General features: G+C 46.0%; 1 pseudogene; it reads right to left on the bottom strand.

The window, feature by feature from the left end:
- Nucleotides 1–1996: 1996 nt before the first annotated feature.
- On the bottom strand, nucleotides 1997–13207 carry LOC116893397 (annotated as a pseudogene).
- Between the last annotated feature and the right edge of the window lie 3722 nt (nucleotides 13208–16929).

Below are 16929 nucleotides of genomic sequence, written 5' to 3'. Positions count from 1 at the left end.
TTCCATTGAAATTTATAAAATCAGATTTGACAGGGGAACATCCCCTGTAGATCTTGGTGGCAGACAGAAAGAAAAGTCAAAAGGATCAGTAACAGGTAACACATAACTGCTGATCCCTCTACAAGGGAACGGCTCTGAGGGTGGCTGAGACCTAGAAATGTCTCCCACCTGAACTTGAGCAATGCATAACTTATCAATCTTGTTGGCTACTAAATCCTCAGGACTCTTCGTGCCGTCTGTCCATATGACATGGATGAGAATTTATTACACTTTGCTTGTTGTGGTGGTTTGAATAGGTTTGGCCCCCATAGGCTCGTGTGTTTGAATGCTTGGCCTTTGGGGAATGGCATAAGGAGGCGTGGCCTTTAGGAGGAAGTGTGTCATTGGGGGGGAGGGGAGTCTTTGAAGTGTCCTCCTATGCTCAGACTTTTCCCAGTGTAGATGAGAGCCACCTTCTGTTTGCCTGCCAATGACAGTGCCCTTCAGCTATCTTTGGGTCAAGATGTAGCACTCTGAGCTCCTTCTCCAGCACCATGGCTGCCTGCATGCTGCCGTGCTTCCTGCCATGATGACCGCCGCAGACCACCCAGGGGAGTGTGTCAGCAGAGGAACCAAGGCTTGGATTTCAGGTAGAGAACAGATTCGGCATGACAGACAGACACAAACTGGAGGTGTGTGTTGCTGCAAAAAGCTTTACTTCTTGGCGTAGATTTAAGCAGTTAGAACAGGTCCATCATAATTGGCAGTCATCCGGCTCTTATTCATTACCCCACCAGTGTCCCTAGCAAGGAGGAAAGCTGAACATACAGTCTAGGAAACAGTTCTCAACCACAAACAATAGTTTAAAAAAACTGCAGTTATACTGCCAGACTTGTGGGCACCAGGTATGCATTCATCATTTACCTTTGTCATAATAAAGTTTAAACTCTATATTTATGGCCCCTCAGATTAATAAGGAAACTTTTGTAACCATAGTTAACTCTTGATAAGTTTGTTCAACTCGTTGGAACTTGTCTATGATCTTTTTAAAAGAATCGTTACTATTTTGAATCATGTTAAACAAAACTTTCCCAAAAGGGGGGAAAGGCTTCTCTGGAACAGCCATGTTGTTAGTAACTGCAATTAATTTCTCTTCTATTTACTGGGAGCTAATGGATACAGCAGTTGAATTCATCGCAGCTGTTGAGTTCATCAGGATCAGGATGGTGTGAGACGTTTCCGTCTCTGAACTTTTAGTTCCTGAGACATCTAAAGGTACACGACCATCTTCCCACACTGCTATGTTCTTAAAATCAGATGTTGTTGACAGGCTTAAAGTTGCTAAGATCACCAAGGCACACATAAGGCACCTCCACCGCAAGCATAGACCCCAATCATCATCTATTCGTAGGGAGACGGCCAGGACCTCCAGGAGGCCAAGCCACTCCAGGCACAGGCCTCTGTTCTGGATAGAAACGACGCACAAGAGCTTCAGGTCACACAGACTCCACTGGAGTGGGTGTGGCGGATGACAATGGACTGAACCTCTGAAACTGTAAGCCACCCCTAATCAAATATTTACCTTTATGAGAGTTGCCTTGGTCATGGTGCCTCTTCAGAGCAATAAAAGCCACACTAAGAGGTTGGTACCACACACTGGTGTTATTGTGACAGGCCTGACCATGCATTTGGAGGACTGTGGACATGGGGGCTTTGGGAAGCAGCTGAATGCTCTACGTGGGACTTAATGGCCCACACTAGTAGAAGCATGGAAGACAGTGATGCTGAGGGTGATTTGAACTGTGGGGGCTCCAGAGGTTTCAGAGGATTTCAGTGTGTGCACTAGACACTGTTGTGATATTTTGGTGAAGAATGTGGCTCCGGGTTGCCCTTGTCTGAAGAGTCTACCGGAAGCTAAGATGAAGAAATTTCACTTAATTATACTGGGAAAGGAAATCTCAGAACAGCCCAGTTTAGGCTTTGTTCTGCTCCCTCACCCGTAGCACCCCCCAGCTCCCTATCCCACCCCCTCACCCCCCCGGGAAAGAGTTAGGTCCAAATCCATGGCCCGCATAGCAGACTTGCCTGCCTCGGATCCTCGGGCAATGGCCTCAAAGAGCGGGAGCTTCATTTTCTGGATTATTCTCAGCATTTCATCCAAATTCATGAGCATCTTCAGACACCTCAGAGAAGGTCCGAGTTTGCAGAGGCTCACCCACGGTGTAGGGATAATCTCTTGTGTGCTATGTTCGTACATCACCTGTCAATAAAAGGCCCATGACCTATAGGAAGGGGTAGAATAGAAGGTGGGGCATCCTACAGAGAGGGGGAGGGAGGAAGGGAGGAGAGGAGAGAGAGAGAGAGAGAGAGAGAGAGAGAGAGAGAGAGACAGACAGAGAGAGAGACAGAGAGAGACAGAGAGAGAGAGAGAGAGAGAGAGAGAGAGAGAGAGAGAGAGAGAGAGAGAGAGAGAGAGAGAGAGTGTGTGTGTCTGGGAGAGTTAGATGTGGGAAGATTCCCCCTGGACAGAGGCATGGAACTGAGGAGCGGTAACTAACCTTGTGGCAGAGATAGACTAGAATAAATGGGTTATTTGCTTATTTGAGCTGGTCAGGGAACAAGCCAAAGCTTTTTTTTGCCCTCGGCATCAATTAATAACTAAATAAGCTAGGGACTGGGGTGCGGGAGGAAAAAAGTGTAGTTACATGTGGCGTCCAACATAAGGGCTCTCAGAATCCAGGTTTAGAGCCTGAGAACGCTCAGGTGGAAGACGGCTTTTACCCTTTTACCGGGAAACCCCAGGGCGGCAGTGTGGAAGGGAACTGTCCCCTGCTGAGTAGAAAAGCCAGCTCTTCTACCAGCGCCTAAGGGCACAGTAGCAGTGGCTTCTACCAAGCATGGCAAGCTCCAGAGAGGGAATGACACGGACTAGAAGTAGCTAGGCAGGCAGAGGGGAAACTGCACCGCAGTCCCGGTCCACGTGTTAAAGCCTGCAGCTGCCCAGGGCAGGGAGGTTAAGAGCTTTCATGGAACAATGAGGCTTGTGTGTAACACTACTCTGTTAACGGCAGCCCAGAGCCACCTAACCAGAGTGGACAGGCGTCAGAGGACAGGCCCAGCCCGGTGTGGCATAGCACGTGGGCCCAGAACTGCAGACTGGTGACCACCTCCATTTCTGCCTCTTCCAGGTCAGAGAAGAACTGGCGAGTGGAGGTGGAGGTGGGGGTGGGTTGGGGGTTGGGGGTTGGGGGTGGAGCCAGCTACAGGGAGATGTCCCAGTTAAACTACAGAGGAAAACAGACACAGAAGAAATCTGAGCTTACTAGAACTTCTGGCCAGGTAAGATGTGTTTAAAATTATGCTTTAACGCTAAAGAGGGAAAGAAGCTAGGTCTAAAAATTACAGACGGGCTGGAGAGATGGCTCAGCGGTTAAGAGCACCCGACTGCTCTTCCAGAGGTCCTGAGTTCAATTCCCAGCAACCACATGGTGGCTCACAACCATCTGTAATGGGATCTGATGCCCTCTTCTGATGTGTCTGAAGACTGCTACAGTGTACTCATATATAATAAATGAATAAATCTTTAAAAAAAAAAAAACAAAAAAAATTACAGATGAAAATTAAGTAATTTGAAAATAATAAAAATCGAGTGGAAAGTAAAACTAAAAGGAAGAAGCCATGTGAAGATGGAAAGAGCTTAGAGAAAATTAAATACAGAAAAAGATATTAAATTTTAAAAGGCGGTTAAAGAGGGATAAACAAATGCACATAGGCAATTTAAGTCTCCCGAGAAAAGAAAGAGAAAGAAAAAGTCTAAAAAAGGAGAGAAAAGAAATAGTAGATAAAAATGTTTTCAGAGGTAGATAGATGCTAGAGAAAGTAAACAAACTGAACATAGGAAAAAAATCAGAGTTTAAATAGTAAAGTCTCCATGGAAAACAGAGTTAGAGAGATTTTAAAAAGTAAATACTTTCCATGTTTAAAATGGTAGACACTGTAAAAGAGGGCATTTGAACCCCATATTTTATTTTGACTGTCAACATACAAAATAATCTTATGAACGGCAATGCCTATAGCTCTATATATCCTCTTTAAGAAAGATCAGAATAGGGTTGGGGATTTGGCTCAGTGGTAGAGCGCTTGCCTAGTAAGCGCAAGGCCCTGGGTTCGGTCCCCAGCTCCGAAAAAAAGAAAAGAAAAAAAAAGAAAGATCAGAATAAAACAGACTTAGGTAAAGAAAGGACTGAAGAATAGATTTCTGAATTAAAGGCCATATAATGGAGAGTAGAGGATTCATTAAATTAGAATAAAGAACCTTCTGGAACCTAGAGCGACAACAAACAAGGCAGCTTCGGGTGAGAGAAGCTCACAGAGGCTTAGGGAGGACAGAACGGCAGTCTGTAGAGATGCTGGGTAAGAAAGCCTCAGCTGTAAACCACATCGGATAGACGGGTACCACATATTGTCAAGGATCAATTACTAGGTGAAGGTCTATTTGCTGAATCAAAAACACAGGTGCTGTTCAGTGTTGCCTTAGAGCAGTGTCATACTTATGTGTTTCATTTTGCAAAGTTTGGATTTCTTTTTAACGTGCACAATACCACAGATTCACATTCAGAATTCCAACGTGGTTTTGCCTTGAATTCCGAAAAGAGCGATTCCCAGATTAAACATTATTTAAAGGTGATGGCTGACAAATGCCTTTACGGATTTACACTGAGGATGCTTTCACCATCTGTATGCATTAAACATACAACCATGTTTCAGATATTACGGTATAAAAAACGTTACAATTATATCTTACAATCTTATGGGACAAGCAGTTATGGAAAAAATCTAACAGGACTTTAAAGAAAATGCTCACCGAAGAGAAGGGGGATGTGGGCTCTCCCAGAGATAGATTAAATAATGATTTTTTTCACTTCGCTTTTTAAAATATCAACGTGACAGGCAGTGTGCCTGCTGAAAAGCCCTGGATTTTGAAAAGGACGGCTCAATTAGGTCAGCCTGTAAAAGTGACTTCAGAGTGGAAGAAAGGAAGTATGTTACACTGGGGAAGATATTTTGCATTGTTTCAACAGGAGAAAAGAAAAGCTGTAGATTCCATCCAAATGAATAAAAATAAAAATCAGATTGGACCAGAGGAGACCCCCTGAAGATCTTAGTCTTAGACAGGAAGAAATAAATCAATAAAGCCAACAGTACAGGTAACGTGTATTGCTGGACCCTCGACATGGAAACAGCTCTGAAACAGGATAAGCCAAAAAAAAAAAAAAAAAAAAAAAAAAAAAAAAAAAGTCTCCAGCCGGAACTTCAGCTACGCAGAGCCAATAAATCCTCAAGATTCATCCTATCAGCCTTTATTATGGCATGGATGGAAACTATGTCAGAGTTTGGTTATCTAGACCAAACTAAGTTATAAAGAAGACAGATGCTTTTCACCTGTTCATGCAAAGAGCAGAGAATCATATGTAGCTGATGTGTGCACACTGCACATTCCAGACATGCGTTAATGCAGAATTGCATGTTACTTGTGAAAGGCTGCATGTTTACAGAACAGGAAGACCAGACTCCGGTGACGTTGGATCCATCCTGGAGGATGCTGAGACACCGAGACACATTTATTCCAGCATCCCGCTTGATCCAACCTTAGACGGCCTTAATAGCTGTTTCATCTAAACTTGCTTCCAGGACAGCCTCAAAGAAAACTGCTGACCCCAGATGACCCCAACTGATCCAGCCTCACAGACTGTTCCAGTTAGGACTTCATTTAAGTCTTCACTTTCACAGCAGACAGAGACTGGGCTGGCCAATATAGCCATTTTCTTGAGCACCACCCAAAAGGAAGCCCCTCAGAGAGCTGGAAGCAATTTTAAGAGACTGATGCCCCATTTCTCCAAGCGGGGGTGGGGTGGGGGTGGGGTGGGGTGAGTTGGCCATTCGTTGGATGATGATCATCGTTAAAGCAGGGTTGGTTACAAGTTGTTCATGGTCTTTATCAGGAAGGAAACAAGGTCTAGGAGATTGGACTCAGGGATTTCTCTCTTTCTTATCCTTTCTTATCTAACAGGGGAAGAGGGAGGAGAAGGTATGAAAAGAAAAATGGGGGGATATAGGACTAATAGGTTAAAAGGGTAAATTATTAAATCTATTCTTAAACTATAGTGCTACTACTAGCCAAAAATCCTACATTGGTATAGATCTTTGTACACTGATGCAAGTTTAAGGTTCCAACATACTGTGTATATATGTTTCAACTTAAGGTATTGTTCCTATGCAGTTCATTTTAAAAATGCAATGTGAATTTCTAGTCCTTGAAAGCTGCTATTACAAACTGTTCAGGATAATTAAGAAGTGTGCGTTAGTAGTGAGACAGTCAAACACATGGTCATGTTAGATACTAGTTTTGTTAATTACAGGAATACTTCCTAGGTTAAATAGATAGTAAGTAGCTAGAAAAAAGCAATTCACATATACTATGGATTCTCCCAGCCCACAAGTACACCAACGGAGAGGGGAGTGGGATGGATGGGACAAGAGGCATGAGAAATGGAGGCTGATCAAGTATTCTGATCAAGTCTCGCTTAATCCAGCAAAAAGCACTTGCTTATAAGCAGAAAAATCCTACAACACAAACTGTTTGTCAGGGTAACGATAAACATACGTCACATCAGAAACCAATGGCATAAGTTTTGATTTCCCATAAACTTCTTACCTACAATAAGTTTCAATTTCCTGAAGTTTCTAACTAACAACAGAGTGAAACTCATTCTTGTGTAGAAGCAGGCTACCAGGAAGTCTCCAGTATTCTTGGCTGGTGGTAACCCCCATGTATGCTACTTGGAAACAAGGGCTCTTGAAGCGGAAAACACCGGTCTCAGGCAAAGAAACGCATAAGCCGGCCGGGTGGCCCCAGACAATGGATAAATTGTCTTCAAAAACTTCAGAGATCTAAGAAAATGACTGTAGGATGTCATACAGGTGAAGGCAGGTACAAGATAAAACGAGGCCTGTCATTGGACGAGAAGGAAGGATGGGCGGGAGAGAAGTTTGAGGGAAGAGGGGGAGACTGGAACAGAAGGAGACGGGAAGAAGCCGCCGAGAGAACATGGAGGCTGATGTTAAGATTCCTCTCTGCCCCTTTACAGGCTGTTATGAATGTTCTTAAGGGATGGGTGTGTACAAGGCTTTCTATGTTTAGGTGGGCAATTATATCTTATCGATTGGATCAGAGGTTATTGTGTTGTGTGTTCTTTCTTGTGGTGAATTAAGTTTAAGAGAGTATGTGGCAGCTGGAACACCAAGCCGCCACGGAATTGAGATGTGTATTTCTGGCATGGTGGGAACTGGATGGATAGAGAGATTGTTGCCAGGCTCAGAGAGAGGCCATCGGCAGTGTGATATGGGATGGAGCAAAGCAGGTAAGAGATTTTGCTGACTGAAATTAAGATATCTATCAGATATCTTGGGGCACTTCGATGCCGGACCTAGTGGGGGTAAAAGACAGCCATTTTTTTTTATAATTGTACAACATATGACATTTAAAGATGGTTTGCTAATAAAGGGCTCTTTTTGATACAGTCAGTGGCAGAACCCCCACTGTACTTCAGAGGTGATGGGTATGGAAGAGCTTCCACATGGAGTTTGCTTCTTATGTGGCCAACAAGGCACTGCACAGTAAACTGCCCTTTGGTCAACGGCAGATAGGAAAAACTGTCCAAGCTGGATAAATGGGATGTAGGGTGGGATGTAGGGACGTCAACTGCCGAGCTTTGCCAAGACAAGGTAAGCAGCCCTTCATAATTCCTGGTTCACAGGAAAGCATGTCAGACAGACTGGGCCAGAAGGCCTGCTCAGCACTCCCTGCATGCTCTGGTGACATTTATTGCTTCATGGATCTCTGATGGAGTTGAAGACTAGATAGTTATAGTCTCACACCTGAGCTTAGTGTGTTTAGGATTCAAAAAATGTCTTTAGGTCTAAGCAGATTTTTTTTGGTTGATAAATGCAAGCTGTGATAAGAAGTGATTTAAGTACAGACTCTGAACTCACCAAGATGGGATCCGTAGGAGAGCGCTTTCCCCAATGTTGCCAAATGCAAACGGACTGGACACTGTGAGTGTCGTCCTCACCTGATAGTTCCCATAATTGTTTCAGAAAATGATCTTATTGTATATAGTTTATTGTTGTAAGAGAAAGAGCCTTTCACTGGACTAAAAGGAGGAGACACAGGACAATCTCCTGTATACTGTGTGAAAGCATCACCTGTCAAACTAAAACAACAAAACAAAACCGATGGCCTATTAGCAAAGCGCAGGACATGGAATATGGGAGTTCCGGTAGAGAGATTGGGACTCTGGGAAGGAGTCAGAGGTGGGAGTTTCTCCCTGGACTCTGAGGAAGTCAGACGTTTAAAGTGGAGGAGAGGGAACCAGACTTGTGGCAGACTCAGAATTGAAGAATGTGTTGTTCAGGTGTAGAAGCCAGATGGGGGACAAGCCACAGCGTCTGGCCTAGGCATTTATTCAGACCTAAGTCTCCGAGCCATCATTCAGGAACTGGGGCGTGGGTGGAAAAGCCCGTGGCTACAGATCTCTTCACAGGCTCTTTTGTGAATACATCCTAGTTTCTTATTTATTATCTTGCCAATGTATTTTCAAAGCCCCTCCCGGTTTCAGCTGTTAACACCACGCCAGTGCTACGAGAGCTCACTTCACTGCAGGACTGGTCTCTGGATGAGGTTTATCTACCCCTGATCTCCCTGAGGATGCTTCTGTTCTGTTTGGTACAGCCAGGTCTCACTGTGCAGCCTTCTGTCCTGGACCTTGCTGTGTAGACAACCTGACCTAAAATCACAGTTGTACCTAACTCCACCTCCTGAATTCCGGGATCAAGGCGTACATCACCATGGCTGGTCCACATGATTTTTTTTTTTTATTTCATGGATGGAGCTCATGTGTTTAGGAACACACCCTTGAACAGGGCTCAATGATAGGGTCCTTACCTAGAGTCCACCAGGGATGGCTGGGGGCGTGTCTAACATCTGAAAGGTTCTGGGTTCAATGCCAACATCATCTCGAAAAGAAAGTTCTAGGACTTGAGAGAAGACTTAGTGGTTAAGAGTTCTTGCTGCTCTCGCAGAGGACCCAGGTTGGGTTCCAAGGGGCCCACAATGAGTGGCTCACAACCACCCCTTTGTCCAGTTCCAGGATCTTCTGTCCTCTTCTGGCCTGTGAAGGTACTGCATGAAAGTACATCTTTAAAAATAAAAAATCTCAGGGGTTGGGGTTTAGCTCAGTGGTAGAGCGCTTGCCTAGCAAGCGCAAGGCCCTCAGTTCAGTCCCCAGCTCCGAAAAAAAAAAAAAAGGAAAAAGAAAAAAATAAAAATCTCCCTTGGTTTCTACTGGCCTTAGGGAGGTTGTAAGTTAAAGTCTGAGTTTTAGAAACAGAATGACTCTCTGTAGCTGTGGGTGGGAGGTCAGTATCTTTTGATGGAAATTCTAGAGCTAAACATTACAATAACTGAAAAAAAGTTAAACACTAAGTGTGCTCAACAATGTATTGGCAATGGAAGAGAAAAACGAATGAACTACTAAACAGCGTGGTAGAAATCACTAAATCTAAAGTTTAGACTGAAACATTGTTACCACACCAGAGGTGGTGCACTCCTTTAACCCCAGCACTTAAAAGGCAGAAGCAGGCAGATCTCTGTGAGTTCAAGGCCAGCCTGCTCTACAGATCAAGTTCTGTGACACCCTACAGAGAGAAACCCACTGAGTTCCATGACAGCCAGGACTATACCGAGAAACCCTGTCTGGAAGAACATAACAAACGTGAAAGCCATGAGAGAGGACTGAGAGGCCGATGAGGGGCTCGGGCAGGCGAGGTACTTGCTCTGCAAACCTGCTGGCCTGAGCTCAATCCCAGGAGTCCACGTTGCAAACCAGTGCTCTGATCTCCACAAGCTTGCCCCTGCCCCAGCACAGACAGGCAAATGAATCGGTAGGGAAAGGCAGGTGTGATGGAATCCACCTATAGTCCCAGTATGTGGAGGCTAAGGCAGGGGTGGAGCCATGAGTAGCCCTGGAGCCAGATCCAATTCTTCCCAGCTGCAGTCTGAGAATGTCCTGTCTGCCCAGAGGCTTTCTGGAGAACACACGCATCAGCAGTCACCCACAGACAGACAGACAACCGCGGTCCCTTAGCAGTCACCCACAGACAGACAACCACAATACCTCAGCAGTCACCCACAGACAGACAACCGCGGTCCCTCAGCAGTCACCCACAGACAGACAGACAACCACAATACCTCAGCAGTCACCCATAGACAGACAACCCCGGCCCCTCAGCAGTCACCCACAGACAGACAACCACGGTCCCTCAGCAGTCACCCACAGACAGACAACCCAGCATACCCATGCCACACCATGGCTCTCTTCTGAGGGAGAAACGGAGAGGACGAGAGAGAGCACAAAATGTGTTCAAAATCCCACAATATGCCCAAGTGAGGCAATGTTAACCTGTGAAAGGCACATGACCAGAAGAACAGAAGGGGAACTCTCCCTTAGAGCTGATGGACTGTAACAAACGGTGAAGGAATGTTGAAAACAATTCTGACGGCCCTTTCACAGCCATCAGATTGTGAGCCATCAGATGTGGGTACAGGTTAACAAAACTCAGGTTCCCTAGAAGAGCACACACTCTTTAACTACTGAGCAGTCTTTCCATCCCCACAACAGTATTTTGTGTATATTGTGTATGCTACAGTTTTTGCATACATGGGCAGGTATGTATGCCATGTGCATGTGTTTGGAGGCCAAAGGATGATTTAAGGGTTTTGCTCTGTCACACTCCCCTGTTGTCTGGAAACATAGGCTGTCAGCAAGTCCCAAGGATTGGACTCTCTCTGCAGCCACAGCAGTAGGATTATAGATCTGGCCACACATGGCTATTAGGGATTCGAACTCAGATTCCCTTGTTAGGTGCTCTCACCCACTGAGCCGTCTTCTCCAGCCCCATTTATCTCTCTTAACAATGCATCTAACTTTTACATCGTGTGGCTTTCTAGGTTAATGTACTCTGCGCATCTCTCAGCCACTGGAGTTAATGCCACCGCTTCTCATCCGATGCTTGCAGAGACATTGGGCTGCAGAGCAGAGAGCTCCTTGGTGAACCAACCAACTTTAAACAAAGGTGCAGTGGCCAGCCTTTTACACAGTTACAGCTGATACAAAGTTACCTTTGAAGGTCAGAGATGCATTGTGAGTACAACCTTTCACTGCAACCCTGCAAGACACATAAAGAAACACAGTATCGGTCCTTGGTTATGAGAACTTTTTAGTCAGCACTTCCATATTCCATTAACTTTGGGCTTTACTAAGAATAGTGGCCACTGTTACGTATAAAGAGAAGGATAAACACATACAACAAATTTTCAGATGGTCAGCACCCGTTCACCTGTCCCTTTCTGCCATTATAGTCCATGACTGCTGATACAATCTTGCCAAGAGAATCACAGCCTGTACTGCTTCCTTAAAAAGGTCTAGTTCTGCCACTCTGGTGTATTGTGATTTTAAAGGGTGCACTAGATCTTGAGTCTGAAGAAGTCTGGTCCTGCTTGCAATGGTTTTATAGGGTTTAGCACCAGGATGAACCCTTTGAAAACTTGAAGGTGGACATCTTCACAAGAGAGAGTATCGTGCTTTGGAGCCAAGGTTGACCACAAACCTATGATCTTCCAACTTCAGCCTTCCGAATGCTGGGATTACAGACAAATGCCACCATATCTGGTGTTATTTGGGTATGGATTTTCATGAGGTGTGGAAGATGGGAATGGTGACTAAAGCCCTCACGACACACATCACATATGGTTTTTCTCCAGTATGAACTCTGGTGAGCTTGAAGACATGAGTTCTGACTGAAACCCTTCCCACACTCCTCACACTTGAAGAGTTTCACTCTGCTGTGAATATTCAGATACACTCAGGTTAGAGGGGAGACTGAAGGACTTTCCACACTCCTCACCCTTGTGAGGTCTCTCTCCCATGTGGACCCTCTGATGGTAGGGAAGGTCTAGGCCCCTGCCAAAGATTCCTAATATCTGTAAAGTTTCTCTCCAGCGTGGCCTCTCTGATGACAAACTGAGAACAGTACATAAAGCTCTTCCCCCACACATCACACTTGTACGGTTTCTCCCCAACGTGGACTCTTGATGGGAATGGCAGTCAGAGACCTGGGTGAGAAGCCTTTCCCACACGCATCGCACTCGTATGGCTTTTCTCCAGTGTGAACTTGCTGACACACCCGATAGTCAATGGGCTGACTAGCGCTCTTGTCACTCCCTTCACACTTGTAGGTTTCTCTCCTGAGTGGACTCCGATGAGCATGAAGATCTGACCCCAAACCAAAGCCCTTCCCACACATCACATTTGTATGGTCTCTCTCCAGTATGGACTCTCTGGTGGGCTTGAAGATGTGAGGAGTGACTGTAGCCCTTCCCACGTTTCACACATGAATCTCTTCTCTCCAGTATGGACACTCAGAAGTACTTGAAGGTTGGAAGTCTGACTGCAGCCTTTCCCATATTCTTCACATGTATAGGGATTTCCCCCCCCCCCCGGAAAAGCCTTTCCTGCGTACCTCACATGTATAGGGTCTCTCTCCAGTGGGGACTCTTGGGTGGCATGTTCATGGTGAATTATGGTTGAAGCCCTTGCCACACACATCACACTTGTGGGGTTTCTCCCCAGTGTGGATCCTCTGATGTATGTGAACATGCGTGGCCTGACTGAAGCCCTTACCACATTCTTCACATTTGTGGAGGATTTTACTCCTGTGGACCCTCGGATGGACCCAGTGTACGCCCCCTCTGGTGGCACTGGAAATTTGAGCTCTGACTAAAGCGTTTGCCACACTCTTCACATCTATCTCTAAGGTTTCTCTCTGGTGTGAGTCCTGTTGTCACAGTCAATGGCTCTGCCCACAACTGTCACGTCTGTAGGACTTGCCCTCTGTGTCACTGGTCTGATAGTCAAAGGGACTCTTGTTGAAGTGGTCACTGGATTGGTCTCACTTCCTCCCCTGGGTGTGAACGCTGACTAAAGCAGCCCTCTGCTGGGTAGGCGGTGTGGTGAATGGGAAGCCCCGAGCCGCAGGCTGTGCAGCTGCGGTCTCTCTCCTCCAGGCCATCCCTGGCCAACAGCACCATCGATGCACCTGTCACATTCATCACGCCGGTGGGGTTTCTGCTCTTTGTAAGTTTTAACGATGCTTTCCTCATCGGACCTGCAAACGCACGCAGGTCACGTTTCTCCCCAGCTGGCTTGTTTCTGCTCTGGATGTGTGACTCTTACAGGCGCCTATTTTGACAATAATTCTGAGATTAAAAAGTCTTCGTGTTCGACGCGGCTGGAGCTGTCTCCTTTGTGATTCTTTGCATTGCTCCCATTTTCAGAAACCCAGATGCAATCATCTTGCAGCAGTTGAAAACGCTTCCTCGGAAGATACCTGGTCTATTCCCATGCAGACTGTCTCCAGATTTGCCAGCAAGACAGCTCCTCCTGGGAAAGGTACCTTAGTGCAAATCTCCCACGAGTCGCCATCTCATTTGTTCCCCTGCCGCCTGTAAAAGAGCCGTAGTGAGAAAAGAGGATAGAATGTGAGTGTACAGGTGACTCCACCAGGTTCCTGCCAGGGACCTAGCAACAGCTGACGTCATCACCCGGCGCCATCCGCAGCTGTACTGCCCGCCACTGCAAACGCGTTGTTTCCATCTGTTCCCACGTGTTCCTTGCCGGTCTCTTTCTCTCTTTCCCTCTTCTGTCCTTTTCCGCAACCCTCCCCATCTCTGCCCTCATGACCCAGAACGTACCCATGTGTTATGAAACACAGGTAATGGGGAAACTCTACACTAAGGACATGGGGTGAGACCTAATCAAGCCAGTATATAGGTCACCAGGCCTTTCATTGCTTACCATATTATCAGGTTTTCATCGAGGTGGAAGCAAAGAGTGAGATCAGCAGGTTCCTGACTCCCAAGTGTACAGGCATGTATCTAATGGATACCGGGAGTGCTATGGGGCCTGGAGAGATGGCTCAGTGGTTAAAAGCACTTGCAAAGGTTTTACAACTCCCTCTAACTCCAGCTACAGGTCTTTAACTCAGTGAATGCCCACACACATGGCCTGCACACACACACACACACACACACACACACACACACACACACACTTTTAAATTTAAAAATGAAAAACCAGCTGGGCAGTGGTAACACACACCTTTAATCCCAGCACTCAGGAGGTATAAGAGGGAGGATCTTTGGGTTCAAGGCCACCCTGGTCTACAGAGCAAGTTCCAGGGCTACACAGAGAAACCCTGCCTTGAAAAACCAAAACCAATGAACCAAACAAAGCAACCATGAGGGCTGGTGGCTCGATGACTATCCATGCTCTAACACATAATAACATCAATTAAGAACATAGTCATTTTTTCCTCAGTACTTATGGCAAATGGGATTTCAGTTAGAAAAGCTTCAAGCTTAGCTAAGTCAGTGGGAGGAGTAGCAACCATGGATGTACTGCTGAGTGGACTGTGCCATGATACCTACTTCTCTGAACCTCTGTTTCCTTCAGCCAAAGCCTTTCTTCTGCTTCCAATAAGGACTCAGTATCTGCTTTGAGGGGAAGGCAACCTAAGAAAAGACAAGGCATGTGCATTTAAGATAAACGCAAGAGGGGTTGGGGATTTAGCTCAGTGGTAGAGCGCTTGCCCTAGCAAGCACAAGGCCCTGGGTTGGTCCCAGCTCCGAAAAAAAAAAAAAAAAAAAAAAAAAAAAAAAGAAGATAAACGCAAGATAAAGCACATTTTTTTTTTTGCCTGAATTACATAATCCTCAGAACCTGTGGCATGAATTGATCGTGAATTGCACTGAAAAGTCAAGGGGCTGGGGGGACAGCTTGGTGGTGACTGGTGTGTGCTACACAGTCACGAGGACAGGGATTGAATCCCTGCACCTATGTAACACACCAGGCACGGTCTCACTCCAGTGCTGTGGGAAAAACAGGTTCATCACTGGGGCTTGCTGGCTACCAACCACATGTCCAGGAAGGGACTGTGCTTCAACGAAACAAGGCAGACAGCTACTGCCAACTTCCAACTGAGGAAATCGGAGCTGAAGTTTAGAGGTTGTGAACCTCTGGTCTTAGAGGTCCTGTGCCCTCACTTCCTGTCTCCAGGAGCGACCGTCTGACAGGATAAAAAGACTAAAAGGGACTCAGGCAGATGTGGGGTGGACTCAACTCCCTGATCCGAAAGAGGATGGCAGCATAGTTCTCCAGAGGGCGGGAGCAGCTTAGCTTGCTCTAGTTCCTGAACTACACTTCCCAGAAGCCATCGGGAGCGCCCGCCCTCCAGATAGTCTTGGAATACACTTCCCAGAATTCTCACTACTGGAAGATCCAAATCCTGACCCACAGAGGGGGGGAAAAAAAGGTCTGTGAGCTTCCGAACTACAACTTCCAGAAGCCCCTTCTTCTTCCGGCCATTCCATCACGTCACAAAATTAGTCCGTGCATACTTAGGTGGTTAATTCCTGGAGTGTTAAGTAGTTGTATTGCTTTTGGGGTTACTAGGGGGAAAATACCAGACAGGAAGAACCTGAAAGTTTTCTTTGGCCCAGTTTTAAAGGGATTTCAGTACATCATAGCTGGAAAGGCCTGGTGACTCTGGTTTGGGAGTAAAGAAATGCAGTTTCACATCTGGTGGCTGGTCCAAGAAGCAGAGAAGGCATGACAGAACCAGAAGCAAAGGTCTGTCCCTCGAGGCCCCATTTCCAAAGTTTTAGTAACTCGAGGGTCAAGTCTTCAAATCCCGGGGGTTTGGGGGCATTTCCCATCTAGCCCATACAATGCCAAAGAATCCATGGTGTGGAGTGATTATCTTGTTACTGCCAGACTTACAAAACCCGTTTTCAGCCGATACGGTCAGAAAGGATAATTGATTCTACAAAACACGAGACAAAAACCCAAGAAGATAGGACCCAGTGGACGACGAAGGTTGGGGCAAAGGACAGATATTAATCATAAAAAGACAATACCATGTTGATACTGCAGATGACAGTAACGAGTGGCTTTCTGTTTTGTCTATACTGGGGACTGGACCCAGGACCTGTGCGTGATAAACTATTCTAACACTGTGCTACATCCCCAGGTTGAAAGTGAGTTTTTATATTTCGGTTGCTTCTGAGTTCTTACTAAGGCTATTGTGGTTCCTGTAACAGGAACTTACAGCTCAACAGTTTCAAAAGTACATGCCCGCGTTTTAGTAACAAATACTATCTTTTAAGTGCTCGGTACTAGGATTATGTCAGTTCAGCAGTACCTTTCCTTTATAAAGAACTTCCAAAAAGCCCCGATGAGGCACCCTTCCCACAGTTCTCCTTGTGACACTTGAAAAAGGACACGGTTGCAACTACAGTTTCCTTGAAATTAACGGTGCCCGGAAACACTGCAATACGAGGACCAGAAACACTGACCTTAACGAGATAATCTTTCTTTTGAAAAATGATTAAAAGAATTCACGGAGCATGCCGGTGAGATGCTCAGTGGGTAAAGGTGCTGCCACCAAGCCTGACAGCCTGAGTTTGATCCCTGGCTCCTCACAAGGTAGAAAGAGGGAACTGCCTCCCAGAAGGTACCCACTGATCTCCACACACATGCTATGATATGCCTGCACGAGTACATGTGTGCTCCACATACACTAAGTCGTATTCTTAAAAGATCGTTTACGTTCTGTGTGTGAATGTTCTGCCCACATGCACGCATGCGTGCCATATACTGGATCTTCTGAAACGCAAGGTTATGGGAATTAGGTTCTTTGCTCTTAACTGCCAAGCCGCTCCTGCAGCCCCCACACTAAAGTGTTTTAAAATGTAATGAAGCGAAAGGGGGAAAA

This window comes from Rattus rattus, chromosome 2, assembly GCF_011064425.1.
Source record: "Rattus rattus isolate New Zealand chromosome 2, Rrattus_CSIRO_v1, whole genome shotgun sequence".
NCBI lineage: Eukaryota > Metazoa > Chordata > Mammalia > Rodentia > Muridae > Rattus > Rattus rattus.
The sequence above is the reverse complement of the archived record's forward strand: the minus strand, read 5'-3'. Positions and strand labels throughout refer to the sequence as shown.